The 27,747-nt window shown below is 52.0% G+C and overlaps 1 protein-coding gene and 1 long non-coding RNA gene across 2 annotated transcripts in view; one reads left to right on the top strand and one right to left on the bottom strand.

The window, feature by feature from the left end:
• KCNK3 (potassium two pore domain channel subfamily K member 3) overlaps positions 1–27,747 on the bottom strand; it is a 96,034-nt gene that overhangs the window by 59,319 nt on the left and 8,968 nt on the right. The window lies entirely within an intron of this gene.
• LOC122459148 lies at positions 523–27,747 on the top strand. Its single transcript, XR_006279648.1, has 3 exons — positions 523–566; positions 25,886–25,887; positions 27,437–27,747. It is a non-coding gene; the product is annotated as an uncharacterized LOC122459148 (long non-coding RNA).

Below are 27,747 nucleotides of genomic sequence, written 5' to 3'. Positions count from 1 at the left end.
TTTCACTGGCCCTTCTTGGGGCAGGCCAAGCACTGTACATTAATTACTGCTTCTTTCCGTTTTGGTGAGCTACACAATTACAGAGGTTTCCAATCCAAACACTCAATATGACTTTATACCACAGGCTACCAATGTTATAAGTGTGAGATCAATACATGCAGCACCATACAAGCGTTTCAGCAAGTCTAAGCACTCAACTTATTCTGATCAACTTAACAGCTGTTTTAACAACGCTAACACACAAGCGAGCCAGACTGGTTTCCAACTATGCATTTGTCAGAGTTCAGTGAAGCCTAGAGGCCATGGCATGAGCGGGCATCTGGTCTGCCAGAATCATAGATGGAGCTCAGAGAAGAGCCATGAAATGATTAAAGGATTAGAAAACATGTATTACAGCGATAGACACCAGGAGCTTAATCCTTTTAATTTAACAAAGGGAAGGTGAAACGGCAGATGAAATTCAATGTTGACAAATGCAAAGTGATGCACATTGGAAAACATAATCTAACTATACATACCAAATGATGGGGGCTAAATTAGCTGTTCCCACTCAAGAAAGAGATCTTGTGGATAGTTCTTTGAACACATCCACTCAAGGTGCAGTCGCACTTGAAAAACCTAAAAGAATATTAGGGGCCATTAGGAAAGTGATAGATAATAGGTCAGTGCCTCTATTGAAATCCACGGGACACCCACCCTTGAGTACTGCATGCAGATCTGGTCGCCCCATCTCAAAAAAGATATATTGGAATTGGCAAAGGTACAGAAAAGGGCAACACAAATGATGAGGGATCTGGAACAGCTTCCATATGAGGAGAGATTAAAAAGATGGGGACTGTTTAGCTTGGAAAAGAGACAACAAGGGGGGGATATGACAAAGGTCCATAAAATCATGACTGGTGTGGAGAAAAATAAATACGGAAATGTTATTTAGTCCTTCTCATAACACAAGAACTAGGGCTCACCCAATGATATTAACAGGCAGCAGGTTTCAAACAAGCATAAGGAAGTATTTTTTCACACAACGCACAGTCAACCTGTGGAACTCCTTGCCAGGGGATGTTGTGAAAGCAAAAAGTATAACTGGATTCAAAAAAGAATGAGGTAAATTCCTGGAGGATAGATTATGGCCCCGTTGCTTAGTGCAGGGGACAGCTCGCTGTAATCCTGTCGGTTTTTTACCATTAGTAATTCCTCCCTACTGGCTGGGGTCAGGGAGGCCCTGTTCACAGATCCACACCCTTGGCCAAATAAAAGCTGCCCGAATCATGCCCCAGAAACTTTCTGGGTCTCCTTTGCCCTGCAGAGACTGCTGTTGGTAGAGGTGGCGAAAGCGTTGCAGGCCCTCCCACCCCCCAGACATGCAGCTTCACTAACTTTGGAGAAATGACAAGGGAGACTGGTGTGCCCAGGGTAGCCTTCACACGCCTTTCTCCAGAGTAATGGTCTCTGATGCAGCCAGTCTCTCCATCACTGTCTATTTATGATTTGGTGGCAGGCCGGACAGGCTGGATTACATCAGTAGCTGGGTGGAGCTTGTACAATACCTTGCACAGCAGGGACTTGAGCTCAGTGGGGGCCTCTCAGTGCTGATAGACACAGTCCCTGTCCCAAAGAGTTTAGACAAAACCGGGAGGGGAAACAGCCACACAGCATTGACTTGCCCAAAGTCACCCACCAGGTTAGTGGCCGATCCAGGAATAGACACCAGCTCTCCTGAGTCTCATGCCAGTGCTCTATTCACTAGGCCACGCTGCCTCTCATTAACTGGTGGAATTCCTATTTCAGCTTCCAGTGGGGCCTCATGTTTCCCACTTCCCATTTCCAGACTGTGATCTGCAATGCGGAGCTAACGGAGGGCCTGGCCCATGTTTTGCACATCCCACTGCAGGAGACCAGGGACACAGGACTCTCTCGCCAGCTGGGTTTCGCAACTTTCGTTTTGATTTCGCCAAACCAGTCCAACTCTGGTGACCCAACCTGTAAAATTTGGCAGGGCTGCACAAACAGGATCCTCGTTTCTAGTGAAACCTTCGCAACAAAACACCAGCGCCCGAAAGGTCCTTTTAACGCAGGCCGGGTTTGGCAGGTTGCAGCAAAAACTGAACACCCAGCAAAACTGTTCACCCAGGAAATGCTCCGGAACCAACGAGTGGAACATTTGGGGTGTGGGGAAGTTCCTGTTCACATCCTTGTCACCAAGGGGGCTGTGATCTAGACCAGGCTAGCGGGGCGAGCCGTCTGTCTGAGGTGTGGTCTAAACTTGACGCAGCTATGACACTCCGGGGTGTGAAAAAGACCCAGCACTGTCTATAGTGGGGCTCACGGCATCTCTCGGGTGTGAATTATTCACACGGAGTCTCTAGCAGAGCAGGGACCTGACTACAGGCTTGTGAAGCCTTTAACCATTGGACTGTCTTTCCTCTCCATCAGCCTCTTTCATAGTCTCTCTGGATTTCATCATCCGTCTGGCATTTTCCTTCGTCCTCCTCCCCAGCTTCCTCTCTTTCCCTTCATGTCGCTCCCTCTCCCCTTTTCTGTTTTCAGTCCCCATTCCCTCTCCCCCAACACATGCACCCCAGGGTTGCGTTCACACTGGCCGTATGGGGGTGGGGCTGCTTTGGAGCACGGATCCGGGGCCCAGCCTGGTGTAGGGAGCGCGGCCAGAGCCAGGATTTCTCCTTCGCCTCCTTGAGGCAAAAATGACTTTCCCGGCCTGCAGGCTGTCAACAGCCAGGATCACTGCACGAGGGGGTGCGGGAGGGGGGAAGGAGAGTGCTGGCTTCACGCCAAGGGCAGATCTGAAACCCGTCCCCTCCCGGTTCAAAGGGGTTGCGAGCCCTGCAGCTGGGAGCTAAGCCCCGAAAAAAGCAAAGTTTTGTCAAGGTGAACTCCCTGCTCCCAATCTGACATTTCGGGGGTTTGAAATCCAGGCCTGCACCTCTGCGCCCATCTCCTCTATATCCCTGCCCGCTCCCTCTGCAGCCTCCACTGGTACCCGCTCCCCTGAAGTCCCGTCTCCAGGGGCCTGTAACACAACCCCAGCCAGGCCAGTTTCTCCCCGGCTTGGGTGTGGATCAGGGCCAAGCTGCACTCGGAGTGTTTCCCAGAGCCCAGCTTTGGCCGAGGGACCGATCAGCACTGGAAAGGCTGACAGAAGAGGCTTGTGATGGGATATCGCAGGGATGACACTCCTCCCCCGGCAGCTTTCCTAGGCCATCCTCAGATTTGTGGGCCACCTTTCTACTGCCCTGGGGAGCCCCCCACTCTTCACGCCTCACGCCAAGGGCTTGACGTGAGCTGGAGAAAAAAAAGCCTCAAGAGCCCTGAGAGAAATCATAGAATCATAGAATATCAGGGTTGGAAGGGACCCCAGAAGGTCATCTAGTCCAACCCCCTGCTCAAAGCAGGACCAAGTCCCAGTTAAATCATCCTAGCCAGGGCTTTGTCAAGCCTGACCTTAAAAACCTCTAAGGAAGGAGATTCTACCACCTCCCTAGGTAACGCATTCCAGTGTTTCACCACCCTCTTAGTGAAAAAGTTTTTCCTAATATCCAATCTAAACCTCCCCCATTGCAACTTGAGACCATTACTCCTCGTTCTGTCATCTGCTACCATTGAGAACAGTCTAGAGCCATCCTCTTTGAAACCCCCTTTCAGGTAGTTGAAAGCAGCTATCAAATCCCCCCTCATTCTTCTCTTCTGCAGACTAAACAATCCCAGCTCCCTCAGCCTCTCCTCATAAGTCATGTGCTCTAGACCCCTAATCATTTTTGTTGCCCTTCGCTGTACTCTTTCCAATTTATCCACATCCTTCTTGTAGTGTGGGGCCCAAAACTGGACACAGTACTCCAGATGAGGCCTCACCAGTGTCGAATAGAGGGGAACGATCACGTCCCTCGATCTGCTCGTTATGCCCCTACTTATACATCCCAAAATGCCATTGGCCTTCTTGGCAACAAGGGCACACTGCTGACTCATATCCAGCTTCTCGTCCACTGTCACCCCTAGGTCCTTTTCCGCAGAACTGCTGCCGAGCCATTCGGTCCCTAGTCTGTAGCGGTGCATTGGATTCTTCCATCCTAAGTGCAGGACCCTGCACTTATCCTTATTGAACCTCATTAGATTTCTTTTGGCCCAATCCTCCAATTTGTCTAGGTCCTTCTGTATCCTATCCCTCCCCTCCAGCGTATCTACCACTCCTCCCAGTTTAGTATCATCCGCAAATTTGCTGAGAGTGCAATCCACACCATCCTCCAGATCATTTATGAAGATATTGAACAATATTGATATTGAAATCATCCCAAGCCTGGACAGAGGGGGAGTGAGAGACCCGATCCCTGCGATTCCAGCCCTGGTTCCAGCTGATGGCCCTGCTGACGGTGCATCAGCTGCACCCCGAGGAGGAAAGCTCCTTACAGGGCACAGGCCAGGTAATGTGCCCCGGGGGGATGAAACGTGAGGGGGACCTGCCACACCGCCAGCCCTGGGGAGGGAGGGTAGGAGTCTTCCCCTCACCAGAGGCTGCTGCTAGGCACCTGGAATGGCGCTGGGCAAGGCCAGGTGCTGTACTCGTCAGGAGATGCTGCCACAATGGAGGGAGATCAGCACTTGGGGCTGGGGGGATTAAGAGCTCAAACTGTCTGGCATGGCTAAGGGGGGCGGGACAGCTGTCTGCAGCAGGTGGTAGAGGCAGTGAGGGAGCATCTGTGTGCGTTCTGGCATGTGTGTGCAAGGTCCAGTCTGCATCCGTGTGCGTTCCGGCATGTGCGTGCATGGCCCAGGCTGCATCCGTGTGCATGTGCACAGAGCTGCAGGCAGAGAGCTAGCCAGCGGGGCATTGCACTGCTTGGGATCCTATGGTGGCCGAAAGAGCTTTTGTTTAATACACAACTTAGCAGCACCGAGCCGGGAGCCTGTCCTGGCGGATAGTGGGCTGGGCTGGGCCACAGGAGCACTGAGCGCTAGTCCCTGCCCTGTCACAGACTCACAGCGTAACCACAGGGAAAAACACTTAGCTCTCGGTGCCTCAGACCCCCCTCTGTAACATGGGCATAATGGGGCTTCCTTGGTCTCTTTAGCTTGCAGGGACAGTGCATCTACAGGGCACCTAGGGCAACGGGGCCCTGATCTCCGCGGAGGCCACTAGGCATTGCTGTGTAAATAATAACGTTGTACATTTTGTGATGAAGTGGGTTTGTTCTTAATGTTTCCTCTGAATACTGTAGGGGTGCCTCAATTTCCCCTATGCATTTCTTAAGTCTCTAGGTGGTGGGATAAGGGAGTTTAATGGTTGCAGAGCAAAGGGCCAGTGTACCTAAATGGCTGACACTCTGTCTTCTGGCAATTGATGCCCCCCCATAGCTAAAGGGGTTGGAGAACAGATGAATCAGGTGACCCCCTGGCCCAGAAAAGGGACAAAGCCCAGAGGAGGAGGGGCTGGAGAGTGAGTCAGTTTGGAGCTGGCTGGGGAAATGGAGGGAGGGCCAGATGGACCTCTGGCCTCCTTGCCCCCCCAAGATGGACCTGACTGAGGGATCCTGTTCTCTGTACCTACAAGCTCTGGTTTAGACCGTGTTCCTGTCATCTAATAAAGCTTCTGTTTTACTGGCTGGCTGAGAGTCACGTCTGCCTGCGGAGTTGGGGGCAGGACCCTCTGGCTTCCCCAGGACCCCGTCTGGCCGGACTCGCTTTGGGAAGCGCAGGGGGGGGGGGGCAGAGGATGCTGAATGCTCCGAGGTCAGACCCAGGAAGGTGGAAGCGGGGTGAGCTGTGTGCCCTGGGGATAGTCTGCTCACAGAATCCTCCCCCAGAGTCCTGACTGGCTTCGTAGGGAGCAGTTTCAGAGCATCGCCCGGGGACGCCGTGACACATTTCCATCGCGCAGGAGCCTGAAGTACACAGGGAAACCTATGGGTCACCTCACCTGCCTCTGAAATGCAGCCACCTCTGGGGTGAGCATGGCAGCTTCTTAACAGAGCACAGCAATGGCCCCCCGATAGTTCTGGAAGTGAAGGACCCTCTGGCAAGGGGAACTGTAGGGAGGCACAAGGCAATTTACCACCAGTCAGATGTGACCCAGGAGGCCAGGCTGAACCCTCTTCATGCAAAAGGATTTCAGTGACGCCAGGAAATCAGACTTCTGGTCTCACAGCTGAGTGGAAAACAGCTCCTCCGACATTGGTTGAGGCCTGACTTCCCAAGGAGAGGACAACCTAGGGAGTCATTTCGACCACTTCCTGAAGCAACAGGCCCCCCCCCTTGAGGTCTCCTATCCAAGGGCTGACCCAAAGCAGCCCCTGTTTAGCTATAACAGGCTCAGAGGGCTGCTCCGACACCTAACTGCCCAGGATGCTGTAAAGGCCACATGTCTGTTTGAGGCCTTGGCCGCAGAATTAGGCTTTTATTTCACAAATATAAAGGCTGTTTTCAGCCCCTGAGGATGGGAAGACTCTCCAAAAAGCCACGCACCATATGTAAATTGCTGAGTCTGCAGCCAGACTAGAACAGTCGCTCGGAAAGGTATGAAGTGCCCTGTTCATCTCAGGAGGGTGTTTACTCTGAAACCTAATGGTGTCCTGTTAAATGGCACCAGTGTTCACTCTTTCACTGCTGAACATTTTAGCAGAAGGAGCCAGCCTCTACTTTTATCCCACCATCTGAGGCTGCTTGGCCCCATTGCCCCTTACCAAAGCTACCAGAATGCACCGGCTTGCTCCCCTAGTAGCTGCTACAATGCAGCTCTGTGCTGTCGATACAAAAGTCAGGGGCAGATGAAAAATGCAGGAGCAGGGGTAAAATAAATGAAATTGAAGGGTAAAATGAATTGCGCAAGGGGAGCTGTGCCTAGTGTATTATTCATTTTCATATTTAACTTAATAAAAATCCCTCCAGCTTTTCCAACTACCTGAGTCTGTCCCAGAATTCTTGCTCTGCTGCACTGGGGAGTAGCTGGAGTTAGGATCCGTTTGCCACAGGGCACATGGGTATGGACGAAAGGGGATGGGTGCAGGACATGTGCACCCCAGGTATATATGGGGGGTGCGTGCACAGCAGGGTGAATGTGTGTGCACATACGTGGGATGTATGAATGTCTCTCTGTGTGTGTGTGTGTGTGTGTGTGTGTGCGCGCGCGCGCGCAGCTGGCAGAAGACAGATCCGAACGGCACTGGTTCTACCATTGCTGTCTCTTGAGGCGGGGTACAAACTGCCTCCCTTACAGACCCTCCCCGCTGTGAAGAGGAAGTCCCCTATTTATGCCGGGGGCTTGATTTCAAAGGTCCTGACGATCCCTGCTCAGGGAGCTCTCAAAGCGGGGCAGGTACCAGCTGGGAAGTACGGCTCCAGGTTTAGAACCTGCACTGAGGTTGGGGGATTGTTACCCAAGCTGGGCCAGGGGCCGGTTCAGCCCCTTCTCTCCCGCCGCAAGGCAAGGCCGTTCCTGCCCAGCCTGGTGGAGACAAGCCAAATCCATAACAGCCGCCTTTCCATTGTGGCAAATTGCCAGCACTACTTTGATGGGTCTCGTGCTTTCTCTTCTTGGGGGGGGGGGGGGGTCAGGGCACCGTTTCTTGCCCCTGAACTGGGGTATTAACTACCCCACTAGTGTCCTAGAGGAGGGGAGTGGAGAGGGAGGGACCCGGGCCCACCCTCTACTCCAGGTCCCAGCCCAGGGGCTAGGGATAGTGGTAAACCACTTGAACTAGCGGTTCCTTCCCCTGAGCTACTTCCCTCTCCTGCCCTTCAGCTTGTGGGGCTTCCTGCCCTCCCTCTGCACAAGCCAGGTGTCCCTTTACCTAGTGTCTTGGTCTTCTTAGCCCACCGCAGCACTTCTCCAAACTCTCCTCTGCTTCTCTCCAAACTGCTCTCTGCTCCAACACCAATCCACTCTGCTTCAACTCCTTCCCTTGTCTGATTGAAGCAGGGGGTTTTATCAGGTGACTGGCTTCAGGTGCTCTAATTGGCTTCAGGTGCTTTAATTAATCTATAGCAAACTTTCTTCCCTCTACAGGGAATAAGGCTCCCCTTCTAACACTCTCCTACTGCCTTCTGGACATGCTGTATCACATATTCCCCCCCCCCCCCACTCCATGCTCAACACCATGGGGTTGGGCTACTTGGGACAAGAGGCAGTGCTGTCATGATAGGCCATCAGTGTTGCCATGTTGGCTTCCGGCCCTATGACGTACCCGGAAATGGAAGGGCTGCAGGGATAGGAACCACCTAGTCACACTTGCGTTCTTCTCCTTGTTTCGGTGCATCCACTGGAGCGGGGCGTGGTCTGTCACGAGGGTAAACCGCCACCCCAGTAGGTAGTAGCGGAGAGTCTCCATAGCCCATTTTACCGCCAGACATTCCTTTTCAACGACGGCGTACTTTTGTTCCCTGGGGAGGAGTTTCTGGCTGAGGTACAAGATCAGGTGTTCCTCCTCCCCTATTATCTGCGAAAGGACGGCTCCTAGCCCTACCTCTGAGGCATCCATTTATAGGATGAATTCCTTCTCAAAGTCTGGGGCTATGAGTACTGGATGGCAGCAAAGGGCTGTCCTTAAATCTGCAAATGCTCCTTCTGTCGCATCAGTCCACTTTACTATCTCAGGGCCTCGAGCCTTTATCAAATCCATCAATGGCCCTGCTCTTGTGGCGAAATGAGGGATGAATCTCCGATACTATCCTGAGAAATGCTCTGACCTGCTTTTTGTGGACTGGTCGAGGCCAACCTTGGATTGCCTCCACTTGGTTCCATTGGGGTTTCACCAAACCTCTCCCTATTACATATCTGAGGTATCTGGCCTCAGCTAGTTCTATCACGCATTTGAAAGAGTTGGCAGTGAGGCCGGCCTTCCGCAGGGCGTCTAGCGCCGCTTCTACTTTTCCAAGGTGCATTTCCCAGTCAGGGCTATGGATGACTATGTCGTCTAGATAGGCAGTGGCATACCTGGCATGGGTTCGCAGCAATTTGTCCATAAAAGTCGTTGGAATGTTGCAAGGGCCCCATGGAGTCCGAAAGGGAGGACAGTGCATTAGAACAGGCCATAGGGTGTAGAGAAGGCAGTCTTCTCTTTGGCAAATTCCCCTGGCCAAGAATGCCAATATCCTTTGGTCAGGTCTAGAATGGTTAGGTATCAGGCCTTGCCTAACTGATCAACTAGCTCATCAATGCGTGGTATTGGATAGGCATCAACGTGGGATACTTCATTCAACTTCTGGAAGTCGTTGCAAAACTTCAGGGAGCCGTCAAGCTTGGGGACTAGGATGATAGGGCTGGACCACTGTCTGTGGGATTCTTCACTAACCCTGAGTTCCAGCATCTTCTTCACTTCTGTCCTAATTTCTTCCCTTTTAGCTTCCGGTATTCAGTATGGTCTTATCGTCACCCTTACTCCGGGACTGGTGACAATATGATGTTGGACCAGTGTCGTACAGCCCGGCTGTGTACAGAACACGTCCTGGTTCCGTTGGATCATATCAATGACCTCTGTTCGTTGTTCTGGAGTTAACTCAAAAGATATTTACACCTGCCCCTGTGGGTCGTCTGTCTGGGGTGGAGCTCCCCAAATGACCAGGCACGTCTCTCAGTTACACCAGGGCTTCAGTAAGTTGATATGGTAAATTTGCTCTGGCCTTTGGCGGTCTGGTTGTCTGACCTTATAGCCCACCTCCCAAATGGCTTCCACTATCTCATATGGTCCATGCTGGCTGGCTAGGAGTTGGCTTTCTGCTGAGGGCACTAGCACCATTACCCGTTCCCCCAGCTGAAATCTCCGTACTTTCACCTGACGGTTGTAATATGTCCACTGGGCCTCCTGTGCTTTTTCCAAATGTTCTCGTACTATAGGGGTTACTCGAGTTATTCGCTCTCTCATCTGTGTCACGTGCTCAATGACATTCTTTCCTGGGTTGGGTTGTTCTTCCCAATCTTCCTTGGTAATATCTAATATTCCGTGTGGGTGGCGTCACTATAGTAGTTCAAAGGGAGAGAAACCAGCGGACCCCTGGTTGACTTCTTGTATAGCAAACATTAGATATGGTAGAAGGGTATCCCAGTCTTTTCCATCCTGTGCTACCACCTTCCGGATCATACTTTGAAGGGTACGGTTAAACCGCTTGACCAGTCCATCTGTTTGTGGATGGTAAACTGAGGTCCATATGGCCTGGATGCGGAGTAGGGTACAAAAGTCTTTCATTAATTTTGACATGAACGGGGTTCCTTGGTCTGTCAGGATCTCCTTAGGGATGCCCACTCTGGCAAAAACCTGAAGTCGTTCTTTTGCTATTGCCTTGGATGTGGGGTTTCTTAAAGGAATGGCTTCTGGATACTGCATGGCGTCGTCAAGGATGACTAGTACGTTTCGGTGACCCCGTGTCGATCTTTCCAGTGGGCCCACTAGGTCCATGGCTTTCCTCTCGAAAGGGACTTCAATAATAGGCAAAGGTACTAAAGGGGCTCGCAAGTGAGGTCGGGGGCTATGCAACTGGCATTCAGGGCAGGAGACACAATAGTGCTGGACCTCTGTACGTATTCCTGGCCAAGAAAACCTTCTTAAGACTCTATCCAGTGTCTTGTCTACTCCTAGATGTTCCCCAAATAGATGACTGTGAGCTAACTCTAGTACTGCCCTTGTGTGTTTCCATGGGACTAAGAGTTGCTCTACTTCTTCCCCTCGTATTTGCGCTATCCAGTACAACAGATGGCTTTTGAACACATAATATGGCCTTGGGTCTTTCCTTCCACGGGTATGTCATTTACTTCCACTACCTCCTCCTTCACATTTGCATATAGCAGGTCATTGGCTTGGTTCTGCCCGAAATTCTCATGTGCAGTACCAATCTGACCTAATTCCAGGGGGCCTGTTTCTACTCCGCCCCCTGGGTTGTCCCTACTTGGACTAGGAACTGCCTCTGAGTCCTCACTGGCCTGAATTATCTCCTGGCCTCCTGAGCGGGTTCGCCTACCAATAAGGGAGGTTTTCTGGTTCTCTGCTAGAATCCTGATCCCTAATCTTTTATCTACCCTCCTTTCCCGCCTAGACTTTCAGGGTTTTCCGGGAGATGAGAATAACTCTGGGGCAAATTCGGCAAACATTGGGGTGAGACTATCTGTAGGTGCTGCCGTTTCCATCTTAGTTGGTCTTGCCCCACCAACTTCCCCAAGACCAGCGTAACAGCACTCCTGGAATCTACTAATGCTGTAGTCTCAATACCATTCATTTTTACAGACCTTGTATACTCATGCGAGGTCATTGCGACCCCTACCAGGCCAATTAGGCCACATTGGGGGATCATGGGGAGCAGATTACATTGCATAGACTCTTCCCTGTTGGGGCATTGGGCTGCTATATGTCCCAATTCCCCACGCTCATAACACCGCCCCCTTATTCCAGTTGCTGCCCTCTGCCTGGGGCTATTTGGCAGGCCCCCCCAGCCCCTTTCTTCCCAAACCCCCAGGTCCCTTCTTGGCCTCAGGCCATTCCTCGGTGTCTTTCCTCCCAGTTATGGCTCTCCTGGAGTTCTCGACAGTCCGGGGCCTTGGGTTTGGGACTGGCTTCCTGGTTTGCCATGTCTCACCCCCTGGGGTCTGGAACAGTTTGCGGGCTGCCAGCTGTTTTTCCATGAGGGAGACCAACTCATCATAGGTGGAGGGGTCATTCTGGCCAACCCAAGTCCGGCGGCCTGATGGTAGCCCCCTCATATACGGGTCTAGTACCAGGAGCTCCATCATCTTCTCAGAGCTGAGGGCCTCAGGGCGCAGCCATTTCCGGGTCGGGTGGATCAGGTGGGTCAATTGCAATTGGGGTGTCTTGTCCTCTGTATACTGCCATTTATGGAACCTATGGGCTTGCAACGCCGGCATTACTCCAGATCTGGCCAGGATCTCTGCCTTCAGCTGGGGGTAATCCTCCACAGTCTCTGTGGCCATATCATAGAAGACCTTCTGAACCTCCCCACACAGGAACGGGGCAAAGATACGAGACCACCGATCTTGGGGCCAGGCCCCCCGCAGGGCTGCTCTTTCAAAAAACCCAGGAGGTAGGCCTCCACATCATCCTCCCGTGTCATTTTCTGTTAGGCAGTGTGCTGGCCCGTATGGTCCGGGTCGCAGTTGCGGTTGCAGCTCCATAAGGGCCTTCATCTGGTTCACGCAGCTTCTTGCAGCCAGGGCTCGGTCCTGGTCAGCCTGACTCAGACAATTAGTCCTCCTGTCTGCATCCACGAGTTGCCTCCTGGTGGGGGGTTGCTCGGGGCCCAGGTAGCCTCCTGCTGGGCTTGGGGTGGCTCGTATTAAGAAGGCCTGGACCATGTCGTTCCATATTAGGGACGGGAGGGTTTTGGCTCACCCTGGTTGTAGGTCCCCAAGCACATAGATCCCACTGCTAAACACCACGTGTGGCAAATTGCCTGGCACGACTTGAGTGGGTCTTGCGCTTCCTCTTCGGGGGGGGGGGCGGTTCAGGGCACCATTTCTCACCCCTGAAACACCCCAATTGCCCCACTAGTATCCTAGAGGAGGGGAGTGGAGAGGGAGGGACCCGGGCCTGCCCTCTACTCCAGGTCCCAGCCCAGGGGCCCTAGGGATAGCGGTAAACCACTTGAACTAGCGATTCCTTCCCCTGGGTTACTTTCCTCTCCTGCCCTTCAGCTTGTGGGGCTTCCTGCCCTCCCTCTGCACAAACCAGGTGTCCCTTTACCTAGGGTCTTGGTCTTCTTAGCCCACCACAGCACTTCTCCAAACTCTCCTCTGCTTCTCTCCAAACTGCTCTCTGCTCCAACACCAATCCACTCTGCTTCAACTCCTTCCCTTGTCTGATTGAAGCAGGGGGGTTTTATGAGGTGACTGGCTTCAGGTGCTCTAATTGGCTTCAGGTGCTTTAATTAATCTATAGCAAACTTCTTCCCGCTACAGAGAATAAGGCTCCCTTCTAACCCTCTCCTGCTGCCCTCTGGCCATGCTCTATCACACCATGCACAGCTCGGCTGCCTTGCAGCTGATCGCTAAGACTCATTTACTGCGTGCCAGGGCATCCCGGCATGAACCCAGCCAGGAATCAGAGCAGAGACACACAGGAGATGCTAAAGGAACCTATGTGTGGCTGGGCTCTCTGGCTGGGTTGGGTTTCTCAGCCTCTCTGCTGCCTGAGTGGGACGCAGCCTTGAACATGAACCTCGGCCCAATCTGCCGGGAGCAACAGAAGAAACAGAAAGTTCTGCCGGGTCCCATCTCATCCAGCCCCTGGGGCCAGCACAGGATCGTTCCCTACACTCTGTTCTCCAGGGTTTAGACCAGGCTGCTTTGAACTGGCCCAAGCGATGTGGTTTTAGCCTGGTCCCTTGGGAGACGATTCCATGGTCTCACACTTCTCAGGTCCAGTTCATCTCCTGGCCCCCAGTTGGACCTCCGTGCCCTCCATAACTAGCAATGTTAGAGACAGTCAGGAATTCAGCCTCATGGCTCCTAGAGAGCATTGTGAGTTCCCTCCCACAGATGGGGAAACTGAGGCACGGGCACTCACCCGAGATCACACTGGCAGCACTTCTGGACATCAGGTCCTTTGTTTAAGGGTCCAAATGTGACTTTAGGGGCCTGTCTGGAGGCACCCAGGCAGGACAGCCATGCCCTGAGGTCATACAGCAAGTTAGCTGCAGACACACTGATGGGGGCTGGCTCTAGGACTTGGCCTTATCCCCTGCAACATCCTCCCTCTCGCTCTGGAACCCGGGATACTGAGAGACAGAAGAGGCTCAGGTTTGTTCCTGGGAGAGGCTGATGAAAGAAGCAGGAGCTCCTGGAGGGAGGGGGTCGGGTGTGTCTCAGGGCAGCCGTGTGGGTCTGGTGTTCTTAGACGCCTAGAGATGGAATGAAGCTATTCATAGAATCATAGAAGATTAGGGTTGGAAGAGATCTCAGGAGAGGAGCTATTGTTCATCTCCTTGCCCAAGCCCCTCACCTGGGTATCAGGCAGCACTGTTCCCTACGCTGCATTCTCCAGGGGGGTGGCCAGTCCCAAGTGATGGTATTCCCACCCTACACCTCGGTGACTCTTTCCCCATGCAACAGATCACCGGCAGAAAACACCTCCTGAGGTTCCACCTACAGTTCCCTTTGCACGTTTTTATTCCCTTACCCTTGGATGCTCCGGTGAAACGCTGGCCTCTGCTAGCTCCTCGCGTTGAAGGCTTGCCGAGTGCTTTACTGTTCAGCAATGGCCAGTGTCCCTGTGCGAGAAGTATCCAGAGAAGGGACTTGTCCAAAGCTGCATGGCAAGTCATTGGCAGACCTAGCTCCCAGTGCTTACTGCTAACACCTCCTTCCCCAGACTGCTCTAGACCCTCCCCCACCCCCTTTTTGGGCCTTTGCCCCTTCAGAACATTAAGTCACAACTCGCATTGCTTGGCACTGCTCTAATCTGTATGAAGCGTGACTAGCACCACCGTGATGGATCCCACATAAACAGTGGCAGAAACAATATTATTCCCTAGGACTTCACAGCTGCCCTTATACTGCAGCAGAGATGGAATTTAGCTCCTCCTCTTGCAAACGGCACAGGCTCCTGCCAGCTGGGTGAAAGGAGAATCCCCACCAGCTCTGCTGCTCAGTATAGTGACTATGAAACACAGCAGAGCCGTGCAGGAAACAAACACAAATAGTGCAGTGCAAATGTGTGCATGCCAACCATCATTACACTAGGCTGATAAGCCTTTGCTTGTGGTGTCATTACTTTGCCCCTTGGAGCAGAGTATGAGACTGGCGGGGGGTGGAGGGGGCAGAGCTGGGGGGCTGGTGGAAGGCCTGAGTGACAAACCTGTCAAGCCCTGAGCAAACCTGGCAAAGGGAAATTCGGCAAAGCAGAGGAGAGGGGCGTTCGGATTGTCGGCTGAGTGTGGGAGGCTCCCCTAAGCCAGCAAGTCCCTCTGGGGGGGGGCAGACGGCACTCAGAGCCGCGGGGGCTCTGGCTTTACCCAGCACTACACAGCTGGCAGGTGATTGTGTCGCCTCTGCTCCGTGACAGATGCTCTGGTTGTGAGACGGAGACCTCTCCACACCCTTCCCCCTTAACCCCGCGCTCAGGGGAAGATACTCCATACACACGCCATCCAGCGATCTCCCTGTGCTGTGTGGCCCTCACCTGAGCCCTCTCCCTTACAACTCCACAGATTGGCCACATCCTTGGAGAATACAGCATAGGGAAGGGTGCTGCCCAGATGCCCAGGGGAGGGGCATGGGCACGGAGATGAACTATAGCTGCTTTCCATCTCCAATCTCTAGGAGTCTAAGAACATCAGACCTGCCGCTCCAGAAGCTGGGCTGTGCCGTACAGACTCAGTCACTGCAGGGGGGCCGGATCTAGGCCTGAAAGGACTCACCCTAACCGGGCGCTATCCATCAGGTGCAATGGATGTCGTGCCGTGTGCTTTGCAAGCGAACCATTAATGGCGGGCCGGAACCGAAACCGAAACCTCAGCTCTGCAGCCACCAAAGCACTAGGAGCGTTGTGATCTCGCTGCAGACTTCGCAAGTCGGATCCGTGCCTAGGATAATGGGCTGGATCCCCAGCGGGTGTAAACCAGGGTAGCTCTGCTGGCTGATGGCTGAGGATCTGCCCCGAGAAGTAGAAGAGGGGGGCGTCTGACCCTGGGGGAGACACCAGGGGCCTACTGGCCTCTCCGGGCTCAGAAGCAATCAGGAAAGAGGAACATGTGGCTATTGCTGGAGATGACCCAAGGCAAGGATGTTAAGGACTGATGACGCTCGGCCAGGGAGATCCAGGCATGTGGCCTGGCTCAAATAGCAGGCCTGGAATGATAAACACTGGCGTGATGCAGAGAGGACAGCTGCTCCCAAATCCCCTTCAGCAGAGCCACAGAGGTTATTCGGCAGAGCCAGCTCACAGGGACTTGGGTTCAGCCCAGCCTGGCTCTTCCGGGCCAGATCCTCAGAAGCCAGATTTGCACCTGGGCCCTTTCGTGTGGGGCCCACATCCTCCTGGCCAGGGAATGAGGCTCCAGAATGTCTGCGGAGAACCACCCCTGGGCGGGCTCCGACCCAAACAACAGCCGATTCACAAGTCTTTGCACCTCCCCCTGGGCAACCAACGGGTCCAACTGCAAGCGCCTTGGGGCAGTGACCTGGTTGCTCTCAAACAGTGCACGGAGCCAGGGGACCCCCCTGTCTCTGACTGAGCTACGCAGGAGTAGGGGTGTGGTAGGAAAGCCACCTGATGTAGGGGAGGATGGGAGCTGGAGTGGGTTAGATGGGCTATTTTGGGGGGGGTGGCAAGAGGGAAGAGTATGGACGGGGTGGGGGCACGTCACACGAAGTGCCCAGGGGCAAAGGGATCTCCCATATGAAGGAGCCTCCGGGGGGTGGGGGGGATATTCGCTGCAGGGGCTGGGAGGGAGCCACCCACAGAAGAGGATCTCGCACCCTTTAGCAGTGGCTCCGTGGTTGTTCTGTCTGTGGCTGGATTCCCTGCTCTTCCCCCTCATCTCCCAGCTGCAGCGGCATGAGGGGCTGCCGGCCCCATGCAGCCAGAGTGAAAACAGGCTTGTCCCCCAGGAAGCCAGTTGAAGGGAGGTCGTGCCCCAGGTGCATGCCCCCAGCGGGAAACACGGGCACTCTCCTGGAGATGCACCAGCACGCCCCCTTCACGTAGGGCTGGAGGCTATGTGGTCAGTGCCTGGTTCGGACCCAGCCATGCTGTCATGCCCCAGGCACGTGCTGCTTTGCACACACTTGTCGTGCATTCGTGTCCTGGCATGTGCACCTATAAACTCACATGCATGCACACACAGGGAGATGGTGCCCTTGAGTGCCTGCAACCCCTCCGTACATGCACATGCTGATATACACATGCACCCTGCATGCATGCGCACTATGGACCGTCACGTCTCCTGGAGACGCGGGAGCTTGAGGCAGAACTTTGCAATTAGTAAAGGGGCAGCCACGCTACCTAGCAGGGCCGTTACCCATTGAGGTCTGCCCCATAGAGGTCTCAGAAAGCTCTTTCTCTTAGCCACAACTCAGATCAAACGACAAGCCAGCACAAAACACAGAGAGTTAATTCCTTTGCTCAAAACGAGCCCCATGGCTGGAAGAGGCAGCCCGGGCCCCTTGCAAGCAGTGACAAGGGCAGTAAGGAACCCACTGGCTAGGGAAGGACACAACAGATGGTGACACTGCCCTTAGTATCCACTCCCTGCTCCTGCCACAGGCTGGGAGCCACACGCCACCTGTCCCAAAGAAGAGCACACCAGCAGGGGCACCCGGCACCTGGCAGACACCCACAGGTGGCTCCCTGCCTGTGTGCATTCAGGGGAGGAGGGGACGTGGCCTCCATAGATCTATTCCAGCAGTGGGGAGGATCCCAGCTCTGAAGCATGCTAGGCCCTGTGGAGAACCAGAGCTGGGAAGTGCTGGGACATACGTCAATTCTGCCTCTGTGCAGCTGAGAAGATTGGGGAGGTGGGGGGGAGGGGGTGCACAGGAAGTTGCAGGGGGAAGATGGCAGAGGCAAGACTCCCCTTCTCTTAGGGCTGGCGCCCAGAGCTATTAGGCAGGCAAAGCCCCTCTCCACCACTGCAAGTTGCGGGGGAATAACCAGCCTGGGCTAGCCTAGATTCTATTTTAGTTTTAGGAGTGAGGGATTGCAAAGTGGTCAGCCCTCCTTCCCAAGGCTGCTCGGGGGTCCTTCTGCATCTCAGGGTGTTACCTGTCCCCACTGCTGTTGGTCTGAGCACCTTGCAGGCTTTACCATATTTATCCTGGCTGCCATCCGCATTGCACAGAAGGGGAAACTGAGGCATGGAGAGGCTAAGTGACTTGCCCAGGATCAGTCTGAGGCCGAGCTGGGAGTTGAACCCAGGTCTCCCTTTGCCCAGCCTAGCGCTCTAACCACTTGGCCAGTCTTCCTTTTCCTTGCAGGGACGCTCAGCGGCACCCACAAGTGGCTTGCCCAGCTCTGTGAACGTTCAGAAGATTGCTCTGGACTGACACCAGATTAAATGAGACCAGAATCCGGTTCAATGTTAAGTACACCTGAATGGGTAACCCAGTCCCACTCTCACCAGGTGCAAAGGCAACGAAATGCTGTCCAGGCGCACCTTGCAAATCTCTTTGCCCGTGAGCGTGCGAAGCAGAGGTGGGATACTCAATTTATGTCAGCCCCATCGCCACACTCTGCTGCCCATTCACCCCCCTCTCCCCATTCCAACTGGAAGTTTGTCCTTGCAGAGCCCAGGAAAACCCACTGCAAGCAGCTCAGAAGCGCATTTCAAACAGCCAGCCCATGAATTAAATTCCCTTCCACTGGATACACCGTGGACAAGTCTGATTTCCAGCCCAGCTGGAGCAAGGGCAGCCAGTCACACGTCCCTTAATAATGGAGCAAAGTTCAGTGTAATAAATACATTGAAAACAAACCGTTAGCTGGACAGAAAGAAGCCTGGTTATGAAATTACTTGAATAATAAGCGGCTGAAGGAAGAGATTCCCTCTTCCAAAACCTGCCAGCAAAACTCCCTATTCTATTGATTGGTTTCAGAGTAGCAGCCGTGTTAGTCTGTATTCGCAAAAAGAAAAGGAGTACTTGTGGCATCTTAGAGACTAAAATTTATTAGAGCATAAGCTTTCGTGAGCTACAGCTCACTTCAATGCATCCGATGAAGTGAGCTGTAGCTCACGAAAGCTTATGCTCTAATAAATTTGTTAGTCTCTAAGGTGCCACAAGTACTCCTTTTCTTTCTCCTTACAGTGTGTATGATAAACCCATTGTTTCATGTTCTCTGTGTGTGTATATCAATCTCCCCTCTGTATTTTCCACCAAATGCATCCGATGAAGTGAGCTGTAGCTCACGAAAGCTTATGCTCTAATAAATTTGTCAGTCTCTAAGGTGCCACAAGTCCTCCTTTTCTTTATTCTATTGATTGCCAGCTACACGGACACCATTGGTGGTGGCCAGGTTGTGATGCGGCTCATTGCTGCCAGCTCTCTTGGTGTTATCGCATCACATGCTCTTCATTGTTTTCCTTAAAGTCCCAGCTCCGGGATGCGGGAGGATGTGAAAATCTCAGCTTCCATGTGCAAGGAAGCCAGGGCTGCGGAGCAAAGCCTGAGGATCTGACTCCTGGGCTGTACCAGGCTAGAAGATCAATACGATGAACCAGTGATCTGTTATTTTTAACAAGATGATTTTTTCAAGCCGATCTCACCAGGGGTTTTTTTGGGGTGGGGGGAGAGGACGAGGGGAGGGTCTGACTCATGATTTTTGAACACCTGGGCTTGGCAATCATGCAAACGTTCCACAAGCCCCATCTGCGGAGTGAAGGTCAAGAACTGGGCCTGGCTTCATCCCTGCATCTCGGGTGACCAGATGTCCCAATTTTATAGGGACAGTCCCGATATTTGGGGCTTTTTCTTCTATAGGCTCCTATTACCGTCCCACCTCCATCCCGATTTTTCCATGCTAGCTCTCTGGTCAGCCTTCCTGCATCAGACCGGTTGTACGTTGATGTCATTCCACTGATTTCAGCACCATTGCACCGGTGTTCAGTTGCAGTGATGCAATAAGGGCTCAGGCCCTTGATTTCCATTGCTCCCGGGGCTTGTTGCCAGCAGAGAAAGTGGTGCCCAAATTCAAGGCAATTCCAGCAGACCCATGTTCTGATGCAGGACTTGGGAGAAACCAGGTTGAATCTCGGTTTTAAAATTCATCAAAGGCGGGTATGCTGCGGCTCATCCCACGAGCGACTCACCTGAGAAGCTTCACGTGACACTGATTTGGAAGCGCATCCGGTGATTGCAGGCAAAGCATCAGTTTTGCAGTGGGGAGAGGCAAAGCTGGGAGGCTATTCACTCGCAGATTGGGACTGTCCGAATAATCCCCTGGGGGTCTTATAAAACTTAGCAAAGGGCCTTGTCTTCCATTATTTTTAGCCCTTTTCCCCATTCAAAGAGCTTTCCAAGTGGAGCCCTTTGCTCTCCCTAAGCCCCACTCGCCCAGCCCCAGCCCTGCTAAGGGATGTCGATAATTCCTCTATTGTCCCTGTTTTATAGATGGGGAAACCGAGGCACAGAAATGTAGGAACAGAACCTAGAAGTACTGAATCCCTGCCCCCCGCTCTGATCACTAGGTTACATTGCCTTTAAGATCAACAACCTTCCTCTGTTTGGCTGGAAAACACCCAGCAAGTCTGTGCTGTGCATCAATCCGAATGAGGAAATCCGAGCACCTGTCACTTGAGCATGGGCATGAAGCCACCAGCTCGGATGGCTGAACTTCCAGGAGCCCGGCGGTGGGACAAGAAACAAACCCCTTGGGACAGAGCCATTGTCACGGGACCGACGCCTCCTGCTTCGAAAATAAACATTTCCGTGTTCACTGGCAGTTCAGACAGGGCTCGGAGAGGACACAAGCCGGGTAATAAGGTGGCCATTAGAAGCTATTACAGAGATCTCCAGGGCCACCAAAGAAGCAGATTCGGAAATGGTTACAGAGATAAGGGTGGCCCTGCGGGAAAGCCAGGACTTTGATCGGGGTAATTGCCAGCAGTGAGCAGAGCTGCAATGCTAATGCCAGGCGCAGGGATACCGGGAATGCCGTACATTCTGTACAGTGCACTGAAGCTTTATGGGGCTGCAATGCACCAGAGACTCAGAACCTGGCTGTGCGGACGAACCCGATGCTGTGCTAACCTTCCCTCCCTGCCCCACAACGCTGTCAGACAAATAGCTGCTAGTGCAGCGTGGCTTCACCAAGCCCCCTGACGTGCAGGGCCACAGATGCAACTGGTGCTGGGCAAAGGGCAGAGGCATATGAACAAGTGACGATACCGCAGATCCATGCTCCAAAGCCCACGGGTCGGACTCAGCGGGGGTGTCAATGCACATCAGTGCAGTACCACCTGCCTAAAACCAGCATGAGAGCAGCATCAGGCCATGTCATGTAGACAGATAAAACAGTGTGTGAAAACAATACCACCTCCAAGTGTGTGCAGGAGAGAGAGAGAGAGAGTCAGCAGAACAGCAAGTGTTTGGGAGATGGCATTTGATCACGTCAGCTCCGTTAAACTTTCTTGGATTTTACAGGCCAGATCCTCAGCTGGCCTAAATCAACATCACTGTAGGGAAGTCACTTGGGGATCTGGCCCCATACAGTTAACTTAAGCACCCCATCTGAGCAGAGTTTGGAGCAGTGGCTGGACCAGGGAAAGGACGGAGCAGCGATATTTTACCCAGCTCCAGCTGCAATCCCAGTGCAGCCAAAAGCTTCTGCTGAAAGGATAAGCAGTGAAAGGTCTTTTGCCATTCGGGCTCAGAGCTAACAGCATTTGAGATGCGTGGGACAGTTGACGTGATGGTGTTTGTGGCCAAGTTAACTTGTGGTGCAAGTCCGCTGAAGTTACACTCGGGATGGAGCTGGCAATACGCGGGCAGCCCCGGGCACCAGGCAATGCCCCAGCTCACACTGGGAAGGTGGTGCTCTCAGAAGAGATGTGCTATTGGTTTTAAATTTGGTAGTGACCGAGAGGGCCAATGGAGAATTTCTCGTGCAGGGTCTCTCACCTGCTAGGCCTATGGACTGGTCTGGGGCTTGCCAGGGACTGGCTTAGCCCCACGTCAAGTTTGAAGGCTGAGAGTGGCACCTCCCCATGGCACACAAGTGAGCAAGGAGCAGGAGAAAACAGAGCTTAAGAGCAGCGCTACCCTACAGCCTGGATCTAAACACACCCAAGGATCAGGGCACTTGCTCTGCACCCAGGCAAGCATGCACTAACCCATGGAGATGAACAGGACGGACACCGTGGTCGTTTCCTGCCTTAATGTCCCAGAGTCTGTCAACTTTCCAGCCTGGGCCTGGTGCTACCTTTTTGGGCGTAAATTGCACCATTTTCATCATTAGAGGCAAAAAGGCATCCTTTAAAAAGTGGAAGTTAAATCCTATGGAGGAAAATAGAAAGGAGCATAAATTCTGGCAAAGGAAGTGTAAAAATACAATCAGGAAGGCCAAAAAATAATTTGAAGAACAGCTAGCCAGAGACTCAAAGAGTAACAGCAAAAAAAAATTTTTTTAAGTACATCCGAAGCAGGAAGCCTGCTAAACAACCAGTGGGGCCACTGGACAGTTGAGATGCTAAAGGAGCACTCCAGGATGACAAAGCCATTGCAGAGAAACTAAATGAATTCTTTGCATCAGTCTTCATGGCTGAGGATGTGAGGGAGATTCCGCAACCTGAGCCAGTCTTTTTAGATGACAAATGTGAGGAACTGTCCCAGATTGAAGTGTCATTAGAGGAGGTTTTAGAACAAATTGATAAACTAAACAGAAATAAGTCACCAGGACCTGATAGTATTCACCCAGAGTTCTGAAGGAACTCAAATGTGAAATCACAGAACTATCATGGAGGATAGGTCCATCAATGGCTATTAGCTAGGATGGGCAGGGATGCAACCCCACACTCTGAAGTGTCCCTAGCCTTTTTGCCAGAAGCTGGGAATGGGTGACAGGGGATGGATCACTTGATGATTCCCTGTTCTGTTCATTCCCTCTGGGGCACCTGGCATTGGCCACTGTTGGAAGACAAGATACTGGGCTAGATGGGCCCTTGGTCTGACCCAGTCTGGCCGTTCTTATGTTATATTCCCTAGATTCCAAGGCCAGAAGGGACCATGGTGAGCATCTGCTCTGACCTCCCGCATGACTGAGGCCAGAGACCTTCTCTGAATTAATTCCTCTTGGAATGAGAGCCAATCTCTTAGAAAAACACCCAGCCTTGATTTTAAAATTGTCACGGGTGGAGAATCCACCGCAGCTCTTGGGGAATGGTTCCAATGGTTAGTGACTCTCTCTGTTCAAAATTTGCACTTTGTTTCCAGTCCAAACCTGTCCAGCTTCAGCTTCCAGCCCTTGGATCGTGTTAGACCTGTCTCAGCTAGATTGAAGAGCCAATGACTAAGTATTCGTGCCCCATATAGGTACTTACAGACTGGGATCAAGTCACCCCTTAGCTGTCTCTTTGTTAAACTAAATAGATCGAGCTCCTTGAGTCTGCTGCTATAAGGCAGCTTTTCTAAGACTTTAATCATTCTCGTGGCTCTTCTCTGACCCCTCTCCAACGTATCAACCTCCTTCTTGAACGGCGGCCACCAGCACTGGACACAGGATTCCAGCAGGGGTCGCACCAGTGCCACCTACAGAGGTCATAGAACCGTTATGTGGCGCGCACACACCACCAGAGCACCCCTAGTGGCAGGACGCGGCATTGAAGAGGTCCTCCTATCCCAGCGGCCCCTGTTGTCGGACGATCTAGTTTTGCAGCATTCTGCCTCTTCCCCAGCCCGGCTCTCCGGCCAGGTCACCTTTCACGCTCAGCCCCATCCCGGGTAACAAAATGTCCGACTCCACAATCTGACCAAGCATCCAAACAAACAGTCCTTTGGCCCCTCTTGGGCTTCTCTTCCGTGTGTCTTGCGGGCTCAGTTCTCAGCCCCCTTCTGGGCTACCTTTAAGGACCTCCTGGGTCCTTCAGAGAGAGCCGGTTCCCAGGCTGGTATCCTTGGACTTTCTCATGGCTTACTGCTCCCTAGGGTTCCCTGCTCTCCACCCTGTCCCTGTGGGCCTGCATAGCTCCCTTTGACTGAGCCTCCAGTCCCAGAGATTTCTTCTGGGAGGCTCTTTCCATCCTAAAATGCTTCCCCATTGCTTCCCCTCCAGGGACTCTGGCAGTTTCTCCTGGGGACCTCCCTGACTCTTCCAGACCCTCCACAGCTCTGCAGTTCCCTCTCCCTGCAGGAGCCGTCTGCTCTCCAGAGCTTCTGCCACAGCTTCCTCCTCCTAGCTGGGACCTTTCAAGCTTTGTTAGGAGGCCCAGAGGTTCTCAGGTTGAGAATCAGCTAATTATGGCACAGCCAGAGCTAGGTGAACAGAGATGGCTAGCCCAAGGCCTCAGGGTAGCCTGCCCCTTTAAGAGCCCAGTTATGATAACCTCTATACTTCTGCTCAGTAGACTTCTGTTCATCCCAGGATGGCATTAACCCCCTTTACTGCAGCGTTGCAGTGGGAGCTCATGTTCAGCTGATTATCCACCCCCAGCCCCAGATCTGTGGCACCGTCACTGCTTCCCAGCATAGTCCCCCATCCTGTGAGCACAGCTACATGCTCTGGTCTGAGATGCAGAACTCTACATTTGGCCGTATTCAAACACATGGGGTTTGCTTGCCCACAGTTTACCAGATTGCTCTGTATCAGTGACCTGTCCACTTCATTATTTACCATCCCCCCTACACTTTGGGTCATCTGCAAAGTTTATCAGTGATGATTTTCCTCCAGGTCATTAATAAAAATGTTAAATAGCGTAGAGCCAAGAACCGAGCCATGCGGGACCTCACTAGGAACACACCCATTCGACGAGGATTCCCCGTTTACAGTTACATTTTGAGACCTATCAGTTAGCCACCTTTTAATCCATTTAATATGTACTGTGTTGACTGTGTATTGTTCTAGCTTCTTCATCAAAATGCCACATGGTACCAAGTCAAATGTCTTACAGAAGTCTAAGCATATTACATCAGCGCTACTACCTCTAGCAGCCAAACCTGTCACCTCATCCAAAAAAGATACCAAGTTAGTTTGACAAGATCTATTTTCTATAAACCCAAGTTGTTTGGCATTAACTATAGTACACTATTTTAATTCTTTATTGAATCCTGTATCAGTGTTTTGCCCAGGACTGACATCAAGCTGACAAGCCTATAATTTCCTGGGTCATCCCCTATACTCTTTTAAAATATTAGCAACAATGTTAGCTTTCTTCCAGTCTTCCGAAACTTCCCCGGGTGCTCCAAGACTGATTGAAAATCAACACTAACTGCCCAGAGATCTCCAGCTCTTTTAAAACTCTCAAGCTGCTGATTAAAAAATGTCTAACTTTAGTAGCTGCATTTTCACATCTTCCTGAATTACTGTTGTAATGGAAAATATTTCATCATCATATGCTATGAATACATTGCCCTACTTTTTTCCCAAATATAGGACAGAAATATTTAGTGAACACTTCTGACTCTTCTGCATTATTATCTACAATTCTACCATTTCCTTCTAGTGATGGACTAATACCATCGTTGGGATTTCTTTTATTCCTAATATACTTAAAAAAACCTCCTTGTCGTCCTTAACTCTGGTGGCCATTCATTTTTCATTGTGTCGTTTGCTTCCCTGATTAATTTTCTGCAGTTCCTAGCTTCTAATTTGTATTCATTACTTTGATGAAGCAGGGGGCTTTCTTGTTGTTTTCAGTGGTTTGCATGCAGAGGGCGTGGGACTCAGTTTCCCTGTATGTTACTGGTTTAACGAGGTGGTAGGAGAGGGAGTTTGTTGTTACAGAGGGCCAGCGAATGGCCTGGAGAATGGATACCCCAGCGACTGGTGACTAGGAGGCCCCGCTCGGGAGTCACAGCCGGTTCTGGCCAGTGGGAGAACAATGGGCTGCGGAGAGAGGACCCCAGTGGCCTGACCAGCCAGAGGGGAAACAAAGGACAGATGAGAGGAGAGGAGACCCAGGCAGCCTGTTTACCTGGGACAGGAGACAAAGGACAGAGGCAGGACTTGGGGGACAGTGATGTCAGATACCCAGCTGGAAGGAGGGGGTTCTGGGCTGGGAGGAGAGAGCAGCCAGAGTCCACCTGGAGGCTGGGGAGACCTAGATGTACTGTGCTGAGGGATGCCAGGCTTGAGACCATGCTAGGTTTGGACGCTCAATAAGCCCTCCTGTGTTACACTGGCTGAGAGTCGCTCCGGGCTAGAGAACAGGGGGGCATTATTCCCTCTGGGTGTAGAGGCCCCAGGGGTCCAGAGTGAGTGGACTCCCTGAGGGGGCCCATGGAGAGAGACAGGCGTGCAAAGGCTGAGAGAGGTGCGGTTCCAGGAGGTGGAGGGGCCAACAGCTTAACCCCAGAGAAGGGCTGTCACACTGAAGGGGGTTCCTCCCAGGGACCGTACAGAGCCAGGAGAGAGCACGAGTCCTGTGAGTCCATGACAGTTGCTATCAGCTGTCCCACTAGTATCCCAGAGAAGGGGAGTGGAGAAGGAGGGACACTGGCCCACCCTCTACTCCAGGTCCCAGCCCAGGGGCCCTAGGGACAACAGCAAACCGCTTGAACTAGCAATTCCTTCCCCTGGGCTACTTCCCTCTCCGGCCCTTCAGCTTGTGGGGCTGCCTGCCCTCTCTCTGCTTGGGCCAGGTTTCTCCCAACCACTTGTGTCTGTGGAGTCCCTCTGCTCTGCACAAGCCGGGTTTCCCTTTACCTCGGGTCTTGGTCTTCTGGACCACCACAGCACTTCTCCAAACTCTCCTCTGCTTCTCTCCAAACTACTCTCCTTCAGACTGCTCTCTGCTCCAACACCAAACCACCCTGCTTCAACTCCTCCAACTGTCTGATTGAAGCAGGGGGGTGTTATCAAGTGACTGGCTTCAGGTGTTCTAATTAATCTATAGCAACCTCTCTTCCCTCTACAGGGAATAAGGCTCTCATCATCCTGGGGCTTACATATCTCCCCCTATCACCCTCCTGCTGCCCTCTGGCCATGCTGTATCATTCTCTCTCTCTCTATATATATAGCTGCTTTCACTTCCTCTCTAAGCCAAGATGTGTTTTTAACCCACATAGCCTTCTTTCTCAATTTTTCTGTCTCCTGGATTGGCTGTGCTAATAGCAGGATGATCAGGGACTTTAGAGTGCAGGTTGTCAGCTCAAAGTGAAAGCATTTTTTTACACTGGCTAGCCCAATCCGGGTTAACTGTGGTTCATCCCATTTATACTACCCACCTGATCCCCTCTCAACAGCACATCCTGGGGTAAGAGGAAAGGTCCTCTCATGGATCAGTAACTGGTTAAAGGACAGGAAACAAAGGGTACGAATAAATGGTCAGTTTTCACAGTGGAGTCTCCCAGGGGTCTGTACTAGGTCCAGTACTGTAAAACATATTCATAAATGATCTGGAAAAAGGGGTAAACAGGGAGGAAGCAAGGTTTGCAGATGGTAAAAATTACTTAAGATAGTTAGGTCCAAAGCAGACTGTGAAGAGTTATAAAGGGATCTCACAAAACCGGGTGACTGGGCAACAAAATGGCAAATGAAATTCAATGTTGATAAATTTCAGAGTAGCAGCCATGTTAATCTGTATTCGCAAAAAGAAAAGGAGTACTTGTGGCACCTTAGAGACTAACAAATTTATTAGAGCATAAGCTTTCGTGAGCATCCGATGAAGTGTGCTGTAGCTCACGAAAGCTTATGCTCTAATAAATTTGTTAGTCTCTAAGGTGCCACAAGTACTCCTTTTCTTAATGTTGATAAATGCAAAGGAATGAACATTGGAAAACATAATCCGAACTATATATATAAAATGATGGGGTCTAAATGAGCTGTTATCACTCAAGAAGGAGATCTAGGAGTCATTTTGGATAGTTCTTAGAAAACATCCACTCGATGTGCTGCGGCAGTCCAAAAAGCGAACTGAAAGTTGGGAATCATTAAGAAAGGGAGAGATAATAAAACAGAAAATATCATATTGCCCCTCTAGGTAAATCCATGGTACACCCACATCTTGAATACTGTGTGCACTTATTGCTGCCATGTCTCTAAAAAGAGATATTGGAATTGGAAAAGGTTCAGAAAAGGGCAACAGAAATGAGTAGGGGTCTGGAACAGCTTCCGTATGAGGAGAGATTAATAAAACTGGGACTTTTCAACTTGG

The sequence above is a fragment of the Dermochelys coriacea genome, chromosome 3, assembly GCF_009764565.3.
Source record: "Dermochelys coriacea isolate rDerCor1 chromosome 3, rDerCor1.pri.v4, whole genome shotgun sequence".
NCBI lineage: Eukaryota > Metazoa > Chordata > Testudines > Dermochelyidae > Dermochelys > Dermochelys coriacea.
This window is presented reverse-complemented; position numbering and strand designations above follow the sequence as displayed.